Raw genomic sequence first — 10,357 nt, 5'->3', positions numbered from 1 at the left:
TGTTTGACATAGTCACTACAAGTGATGAAATGGCTTGGATAAATGTACATTTCTAGGCAGACTTCAGTGCTTCCTCGAACTTCATGATCATGAATTTGAAGAGGAGCATGGGCCACAGGTGGCATTGTGGTGAAGGCATTGGACTCTCACATGGCTGATCACGGTTTGAGTCCTGGACCTAGAGGCTTGAAACTCATGCCAAGTGTATGCACATGCATGCCCAAAATCACAAGAAGAGGATGATGGAGAAGAGATTGCTGCATGGCCATTCCCATCCCCACCCCTTGCCAAGTGATTTTTCACTTTCTCTCTCTCTGTCTCTTTGGTGAGCAAACACTCCCTATAGCAAAATCTCTCTTAAAATAAAATTTAAAAAGTAACTGAGGCCAGATAGATGTATTGTGTTTTTCTTTTGATGCATTTGACTGTATGACTATAAGAATAGAACAGGAGAGTTAAATTTAAACAAGTTTGAAGTCAAACCATGAAAGTTCGATAAGAATAAAGGGCAACCAGAGAGAGATTTCAGCAAGTAAAAGTACTGACTTGATGAACTGTAGACTGAAATACGAGTAAAAGTAAAAATGAAGATATGATTGGTGTGATGCATATCAAGAAGGTGATGAAAACTATATATACGGTAGAAAATTCAAACATACTTACCTAATATAAATCTACATTCTGATCTATTAATTCCTGTGAGGGAAAGATAGTTCCTACATAATATCACTGAGGCTGAAGATTATTTGAGCAGGTCATTTCAGATTTCAGAACTGATATTACTTTAAAATAAGATATATGTGCGACTTATTTAAATCCCATAAAAATTGAAATTTCAATTCTAGAAAATTGTATTTGTATTTTTAAAAATAGTTATGTTAATAACAATGTTTTAAAAATCTATTTACTATTTTTTCATGAGAGTGAAGGACAGAGAACAGAGGAGGATAGAGATAGACCCCACCATGGTCTTCATACATGATCCTACCTCAGTGTCAGCTGGCTCAGATCACAGGCACACTGCATACCAGCATGCTCAGGGAGGTCTCAGAGCATGAACCCAGAACCTTTCCCATGGGTAGTTGACTGGGTTATCATGGCACCACTAACACCTAACCCGTAATAATGTGGTGTTTTGTTTTATTTTGTTTTTGCCAGAGGGCTTGCTCTTGGAGAGACAAAGATAGTGAGAGATGGAAAGAGAGAGAAAGGGAGAGAAAGGGAGAAAGCACCCCCGTGGGGCATGGAAATGCCACAATCCCTTTTCCTCCCTTTCTCCCTCTTGAAATTTTAGGCAGTCACACATAGATGCCTGGCATGACCCTAACACCATCATGTCTGGGGTGGTATGCAAGTAGGATTTAGTTTACTCAACCACCAGGCCAAAGGCTGGTCCCTTAATAAACATCATGAAATTACATCTTACATCTATGAAAAAGAGAGAGAAAAGTTTTCCATGTCAATGTATAAAATGTTGCATAGAATTAAGATATTATAATTGAACCAAAAAGGACTGTATACTTAAGTGGTATATTCAGTAAATTAAAATACTTAAAAATAATCTTATTTGAATAAAATAGTGCATAATTCTATGAAAGCAAAGCATCAAATTTTCCTTTAAACATAATTTGTATGTTTCCCACCCATGAGCAATGCTTACATCATGTTAATACAAATTTTAATTTAAAATATCAGCTCTATTAATTATATTTTATTATTATGAAATTATTAAGAATAAATAATTAGCAAGGTATTTTAGGTCATTTTAATGAATTTGTTTTATGATAAAGATCTTGATTCATACACTTTTTTTAATTGCCCAAGGGCATATATGCTCACCAGAGAGTGAGAGAAACGCCCCTTTAGTGGGTCATGGTCATAGCACAATTCATTTTCTCCCATTATCTCTTTCCTGTCAGGACTTCGGGCATGAGTGTAAACAAATTTGGTGTATTTTTCAAGCCACTTGATCTGGGATTTGAACTGCGGCCGGCCATGCAGGATCTGTGTTGAACTGCTGCACTAAGGTGTGGCTTGTAAACTATTTAACATCATAAATTTTAGACAATTAGTGTTAGCAGTATTTTTTAAAAAAAGAATAGGCTTTTAAGCAATAAAATTTTGGGGTTATAGTGAAATTGAGAGGAAAGTACATAGTCTTACATATCCATTCTCACTCACACTTAAATTTCCCATCTCCCACTACTAAGTCCTGTTACCAGTGTGTTACAGTTGTCAAAACTGGATGGTTTTACAAGATACCACCTATCCCCTCTTCAAAGAGCCAAGATTAAAAATACAAAAAATGATAAATGTTTGCAGATTGTGGTGAAAGGGGAACTCTCCTACACTGTGGTGGGAATGCAAATTGGTCCAGCCACTGTGGAAAACAGTATGGAGGTTCCTTAAAAACCTACAAATAGAACTACCATATGATCCAGGAATTCCACTTCTGAGTATCTATCCAAAGGACAGGAGAATGCTCAGTTGGAAAAGCACTTGCATATGAATGTTTATTGCAGCATTATTCACAGTTGCTAAGACATGAAACCACCCAAAATATCCACAAACAGAATGGATTGAAAAAATGCGGCACAAATACTCTATGGAATACTGTTCGGCCATAACAAAAAACACAAGACAACCATGGCATTTAATACAAGGTGGTCAAATATGGAAGATGTATTGCTGAGTGAAGCAAGTCAGGCTATGAAAGAAAGATACCGTATGTTTCCTTAATATATATATGTGTATATATATATATAGCATAAAAGCATATGAACATAGTTACGGATGCTGGAGACAGTGTGGAAGGAGATTAGGAGAAGGAAAGAGTATAGGGAAGGAAATCAGGGAGAAAAAATAGAGGCATGACATTTGTGGGACACAGAAATGGTTTGCTACCTATGGATGATAATTTGTATAGTATTCTAAACTGGGCTAAACTGAGATGTATTTCATGTTGGGTAAATTCTCTTTACAAGCCAAATGATGCATAGTGATTGAATATTTTAAAAAATGAGAACAATAAAAATAAAATAAATTCAAAAACTGGGTGGTTTTTAAAAATCACATAAAGTTCTATTTACTTTAATTTTTAATTTTATGTGGATAGTTATTCTAAAAGCTTTGTCCTTTTTTTAACAAAAGAACTATTTCAAGTGAGACAAAGAAACATTCTTGTCACCTTTAGAAGAAATTGTTAAGATAGTGAAATACAATCAAATGATCTATAATGATAAAGACTGTCTTTATCTACACCATGAAGTATTGTAGTCACTATCCACATATGACAGCTAATGCCAATGAGGGACTGACATTTTAATTTTGATTATTTAAGTTTAAGAAGTCACATGTAGCTAGTACCCACTATATTGACAATAATCGATCTAGAGAAATTTTATGGAACCAACTGATATTTGTAGTCTTTGGAATATTTAATTCATTTTAAGCATGTCTTATAGCATTAGTATCCAAAAAAGGAAGTATGATGATATTAACTGTATTGTGATGGCTTTGTGATGGACCACAGTGCCCAGAATTCTCCTAGCATGATTCCAGTTAGTGTGGACTAGAAGAGACATTCCTTCTAGTAAGGGAAGCAGCAGCCATTTGGTAATATACACCAATTATATACCTTTCCCCAATTATTTAATCAAATACAAATCTAGATGGCTCTGTGAAAAGACTTTGTGATTGTAATTAAAACCATTGATCAATTGACTTTAAGCTAAACAAAAGGGAGATTACTACTTTGTGGGTCTGCCTTAATCTGCCTAGCACAGTTTTAAAAAGGGGCTTAACCTTTTCCCTGAGTTTAGAGACTGCACTATCTCCAGGATTGCAATTATTCTCCATTTCTGCTAGATCTTTCTTCTGGTCTGTCTGTTCATGCTCCTGGGGTCCCTTGGGGTTTTGGCTGTCCCTTCCTGACAACTTGCCTGTGATTTCTGAGTTAGCTCACTTGTTCTCATGGGGCTCCTCTAGCCATCTCTCCTCACTCACTGCCTGCCCTGTGGCTTCAAGTTTGCTGAGACAGACCTCCATAAACTTATTAAAGTAACTCTCCACAATGAATCATATCGATAGAGACAGACGATAGAGATAAGTAACAATAGATGGCTTGATAGAAATATATTAGCTAGCTTGCTAGACAGATAGATAGAGCTGGCTTTGTGGCCTAGTGGTTAAAGGAACTGGATCCCACATGATTGAGTTTCAGGTTCTAGTCCTGGATCTGACAGCTTGAAAAACACGCTAGGTGTGTGACCATGCATGCCCCAAATCCTTACAGGATGGAGAAATGGAGGAGAAAAGATGGCAGAATGAACGTAACCTATGAAGGGTGCTTTTATCTTGTACTCTTTGTCTCTCTCTGATGAGTGCACGTACCCTCTGGGAAGTCAAAAAGAAAAAAAGATCTGGAGACCAGCAAGTTGCATGGTGGTTAAGGTGCTGGACACTCCCACATGGCTGACCGCAGTTCAAGTCCCAGAACTGGCGGCTTGCTTTCTCACTTCCTCTCTCTCTCTCTCTCTCTATCTCTCTGCGTCTCTTTCGGATCAAATTAAAATAAAATAAAAGAATAAATAAAATTAAGTAATTCTTTTAAAAAAAAGAAAAAAGATTTACAGCCAGATTGATTGATATAGACAGATTTATAATCTCTAGTTGGCTCTGCCTCTATGTTTGAGGCCTGACTGATAATGCCTTAACTCTCCTGCCTTTACGGGGATTGCAGGAAAAGGGAAGAAAAATGCCAGGAGAGATTACAGATGACAGAGATGGGTAAATGTACTGTCACCGATCCCTATATGCAATTACATAAAGTCTTTTAAGTATCTTTCTTGACATTTTCACATAATTCAGTCAGTAAAATTTGCATATGGATTTTGCAAGCTAGGCACCTGGTTGCTTTGGCACTTACAAAGAATGTAATTGTTATAAAAGATTATAACTTTTATAGGAGAGGATATAAGTCCTTATCTACAGTTACCATTTACACAATTAGTAGCTAAAACAATATGCTTGCTTACTTGTTTGCCTTGCTTATATTAATTGATACAAAAGGTGTAAAATATGTCCTAATCCTTCTAGGCTAGGGAAGCTCTTCCTTTCCAGTGCAGATGATGAAATGCTAAAGACAAACTGCCTCCGAGAAGAACAAGTGGTTGAAGGAAATGCCAATATGCTGCAGCCACGTGGGAGTCATTGTCCACCAATCTGAATATAACCCAAAGGATAATGATAGCACAAACATTAAAGTGGTGTAAAAGGATGGACTAAATTAAAATGGAAGAACCGAATTTATTCTCATTTCTCATGACTTAACAATCCAAGTAACAGAAGAACAGGCACGTGGTTTCACAGTTCTACACGTCAGCTTTCTGAGAAGTCAGTGATTATCCTCATGGGGGTAGGCATGGAGACAAACAAATAATAATGTCTAGCGAGCTGAAGGCTGAGTCAGAGTTGGTAGTCAGAGAAAAAGTATGGAAGTAACACCAATAAAACGGACAACGTTTGGTGGGATGAGGAATGCACAATTAGAGGCAAAGGAAAGGCACTGGGGCTAGTTCTATTCTTGTATCCTCACTGATAAGAGTAGAAAACAGCCATATCATCAACGGAGGGGTAAATCTAAGAAGTTCAGTAATATATACTTATACACAGGCACAAAAATGTCTGTAAAAGGATACTCACTTTATGATTAGTGTTAATAGCAAAAGACTAGAAACAACTCGTCATTTATCTACTCAACCCTGTGAGACTGAGAAAGGCATGATGCATCCATGCATGTTGTAGTAGAAAATGTTTACTCACATTAGGATGTCTGAGGCTATTCTGTATTTGCTGCTGAGAAATTAATTCCAAGCTATGTTGTTAAGTGAATCACAGTATGTCTGGGAGCTATTATTTGTGTAGCAAAGTGATATTTGCATATGCACAGTTATCTCTGGAAGATATTTTATGATGATACAAGTAGTGATGTAAGGGGAACTAAGGAATAATGACAGAAGAGGTGAGGCTTACTTTCCAGTAGATTCCATTTAGTATTGTTTTTTATTTTTTTAATAATTATTTTAACTTTATTTATTATTATCATTATTATTTTCCAGTTTGATCAGAGACAGAGAGAGAGAGATGAAGTGAGAAAGCAAGCCAACAGGTCCGAGACCTGAACCGTGGTTGGCCATGTGGGAGTCTAGTGCCTTTAACCACCATGCCACTTGCTGGCCCCTGTTTTTTATTTTTTAATCTATAGCATTACAACTTGGAAATACTTAATTAAAAAAAAATACCTAGTATATAATAGCCACTGAAGGCAGAGTTCAGGGTGGGATTGCATATGAAGGTTTCATGTCATTTGCTGAGGGGCACATTGTAAGGCTGAAAAATTTCAGTAAGTGCCCAGTGGTGATGTTGCTAACAAGTGTGAGGACTCTGTAAGAGTCTGGGATCTTTTTCTCTCTGTTCTGATGAGGAGAGCAAAGTATGGTTGAAAGAAAGCAGCACAACTTGCTTGTCCATTTTCATTCCTGCATGTTCAGTAACTTGTTCCTTATGGTCGAAGGTTTCCTTAGCTGACAGCTCAGACTGGAAGGAAACTCACAAAGAGGATCCAAGTGGCCGGCTCCATTGCCAGCTCGGTGCTGCTTAGTCACGCCGGGTTCTGTGAGCCACTCAGGGAAAGGCTCCACTCTGGCTCTCTCCTGCCTGGCTATCAGCCCCCAGCAACACTGAGCAGCGCGTGATCTGCAGTTTTCACCCCTTGTGAAAACCTTGGAGAAAGAGGCAGTTTTAATCATCTCTCATCCACGAAGCGCCCAAGCATCTTCTACTGGCAGGTTGATCTTTGCTTCCCTCTCTCAGCGTAGCTTTCCATCTTAATTCTGTACTTGGAGAATGTGCAGCCAAAACAGAAGGAATCAAGTTGAGACTCTGACTTTGATTTTTGTATTATTCAATTTCCTAAGTTGTATTTCTGTGGGTGTATTTGCTATTTTATGCTATATTCAATCACCTGTGATCAAAGAATTTTTATTAAACAATGTAGAGAAAATGCATACAGCTTCTCAGAATTCACATATTCCATCAAACCAAAAAAAAAAAAATTAACTCAGAAGACTTAGGAAGGACTAACAAGTCTATAACTTATTTATAAGTCACTTACTGACAGGATTTGGGGGAAACATACCTTCTTTCTCTCTCTTTTTTCCCATTTGTCTAATTTTTAGAGGCATGAATAATAACTTTCAACCTCTAGTCTTAGCATCTGTTTTTAAGAATTGTAAAAAAGGAAACCAAATCTATTAAAGATAATTAGGATGAAATTAAGCTTCTCTTTTCCAGGGCTACAACTCTCTCTTATTGGAAGCTCAGTTTTAACTGGGCAGTTGTATCAAGTATTACAAATAAATGTCAATTACCAGCCTGGTATGGGCTTTCTGAAAAATTTTGCATTAGCCTTATCTGTTTTGCTTCAAATCAGATGAAGAAGGGTTATAGAAGATACAAGAGTCCTGAAATGAGCCTCTCCTGAGAAGTGTGTTGGCTAGGATATAAAACGAATATCGGGGCCTACTCCCTGCTCCAAGACAAAGATCATTTAGACCCTCCCAGATCACAGACTAAGGGTCTAACCATTTCCAAACACATTTACTTTATTTCAACCTTCACTAAGCCATGATCTGAGTTGGCATCATGGTTGCTCCTGCCTCCTTAACCAAAACTTTCCTGAGCATTCTAAGCCTAACAAGCTTCTCTCCATTCTTCATTCTTTGATTTTTTTTTTCTTTTTTTGAAGAGGTTTTTGCTATAGGGCGTGTGCGCTCGCCAGAAAGACAGAGAGAGAGGCAGAGAGACAGAAAGCGAGAAATCACTCCCCAGGGGGATGGCCACACTGCAATCCCTTCTCCTCCATTCTCCTCTCAGGATCTTGGGCACGCATGCACATGCACCCAGCATGAGCTTAAGCCATCGGGTCTGGGACTCTAACCACGGTGGACTACATGGGAGTCCAGAGACATAGCCGTTACGCCAGCTGCTGGTCCCCATTCTTTGAAATTGTATGCCACTGTTTATGCCCCACACTTTGGCAACTGAATTTCTTCATTTCCTGAATTGCTCTCGATGTCTTCAAAATATTGCTTCCTTTAGAGAGCACAATTCCTAACTTTGGTTTGTACTGTGCTCTAGATCTCTGGCACAGTGCTAGTAACTTAGGAATAATTTAGTAAAGTCCAATCCATTTGGCAGTAGAGTAGCTATGGAAATAATGTCTCTAGTTTTGATACTAAAAATGATCAAGTTACAAATATTATTTAAAGTATAAAATTATCTCTTGACCCGTTAACCTTAAATTTCTATTTTTGTGAATAGTGATACAAAAGGTTGTGGGATAATGGTTTTGTGCTCAGTTCTGGGAAATGTTTATTACTTTCATCTAATAAAATTCACTTTTACAATGAATACAGACATTTTTAAAAACATCTGCTAAGAGAGCATTCACATTAAAGCTGAACTGTTTTGTCCCCCAAGAGATGTTGATGCTCAGTTGAACACTGCCATGGCCCAGTCTGTCCCCATGGCAGAACTTCACCTAAATGCTTTTACTTCCCTCCTTCAAAGTGATAAAACTGAAGTCACAGACTTAGGTGGATATTTATCTTTCTATTCCTATGTTGGTATTTCACATTATAATATTATTCTCCAGGCACTTAAAAATGTGTATTTTCTTGTTAGTTGCAAAAACCGGGCTGCCCTCCCTTTCGCTTCTGTGACTGCTGCTCCAGATATTGTAGATGCATGTAATTCTACAATAAGTTTAAGAAACAAGGGGCTAATGCAATTAATTGACTTGTATTTGTAATTTACTGGTTTGAGGCGTCTGTGCACTATACATTCCCAGCAAGCCTGATTTTTAGTTTTGTTTCATTTATAAGATTTGGAATGAATGTTTTCTGCACATTTTAACTTGATGAATAGTTTTTCATGCCTAAGCCCCATAAAGGCATGATCCATCCTACATCTGTATCCTCAGTGCTTAATAGTTACTTCCAAATATTAGGTATTACATTTGTATTTGCTAAAAAAAATTAAAAGCAACAAAATGTAAAACAAATAGACATAATATATTCTATGTGACTTGGAACTCACAAATTAGAATCCCTTAGAAAAATTTTAGCTCCTGTCAAGATGGATTGACAAGTGTTGGACTTAGCTTCTTGCTATAAACACCTGCAACTTGTGGACAAAATATAGTTAACAATTCTTTGCATATTAATAATTTAACAATAGTTAACAATTTTGGGCAGCATGCAACACAGGGAAGTATTTATTCTGTGTTGCTGTCTCTGTAAGGATATTTTCAAATCTATAATTCAGTAAAATAGAGCCCAATCAGAGAAGAGCAGTAGGAAACACACGTATCAATTATAGAAGTTACTGGAATTTGGGGTCAAAATGCTAAGAAGAAGAAAAATGTACTGAAAGAACATAAAAAATCTGGATAAAAGCTCACTTTAGGTCCTGGAGCAAATCTAAATGCTCCCATGTAAAGCATGACTCTGGAAGTCTTAGCGGACAACAATGGTAAAAGCAGAGAAATGTCTCAGGGTACTGGGAAACACTGAAATTCTAACCCAACGGAAGTAGAGAGAGCTTGGGAACACTACTGGCTTTAAAGAGACACCTAAAGGCTATGCTCAAGCTTAAGAATAGCATCTTGGGATAGGAGCTTCACAATTGAAATAAGAATGAAGCTCATATAGAACCACCCTAGAAAACCTTACACCAAGCCCATGACATATTAGAATGAACTACTGGTAATTTCACTGTGTGAAAGAACAAATGGTAACATTCTGAAACAATGATGTGATTATCCGGAACTCTAATATCTGGATATCCACAGTGAATAGAATATGACATAAAGTTGTAATAGAGTTGTAGACATGAGCAAAAGCATGTCTAATAAGAGGTAAAATGGGAAAGATAAACAGACCCAGAGAACATCTAGATTTGGAGTAAAACTATTCAGGGTGTCAAAATAACTAGGAATGATATATTACAGAAGAAGAACTGCAAAGAAAGCCTCTCTCTCTCTCCCTCCCTCTCTCTCTCTCTCTCATCATATACACACATGAAATGAACATTTCAGAACTATAATATGCAATATGTAAAATTAAGCCTTCAATGGATGGAACTACCTGCAGCTTACACAGAGCAGGAAGCAGGACTAGAAATTTCTGTGACAGGTTAATAGAAAACAAATACTCAAAAAGAAGGAAAATGAAGAGCAAAGAGGGCAGACTTAAAGAGAGGAATGTGACATAGTCAAAGGCTTAATAAAACATGT

The sequence above is a fragment of the Tupaia chinensis genome, unplaced genomic scaffold (genome assembly GCF_000334495.1).
Source record: "Tupaia chinensis unplaced genomic scaffold, TupChi_1.0 Scaffold000002_1, whole genome shotgun sequence".
Classification (NCBI taxonomy): Eukaryota; Metazoa; Chordata; class Mammalia; order Scandentia; family Tupaiidae; genus Tupaia; species Tupaia belangeri.
The sequence above is the reverse complement of the archived record's forward strand: the minus strand, read 5'-3'. Positions refer to the sequence as shown.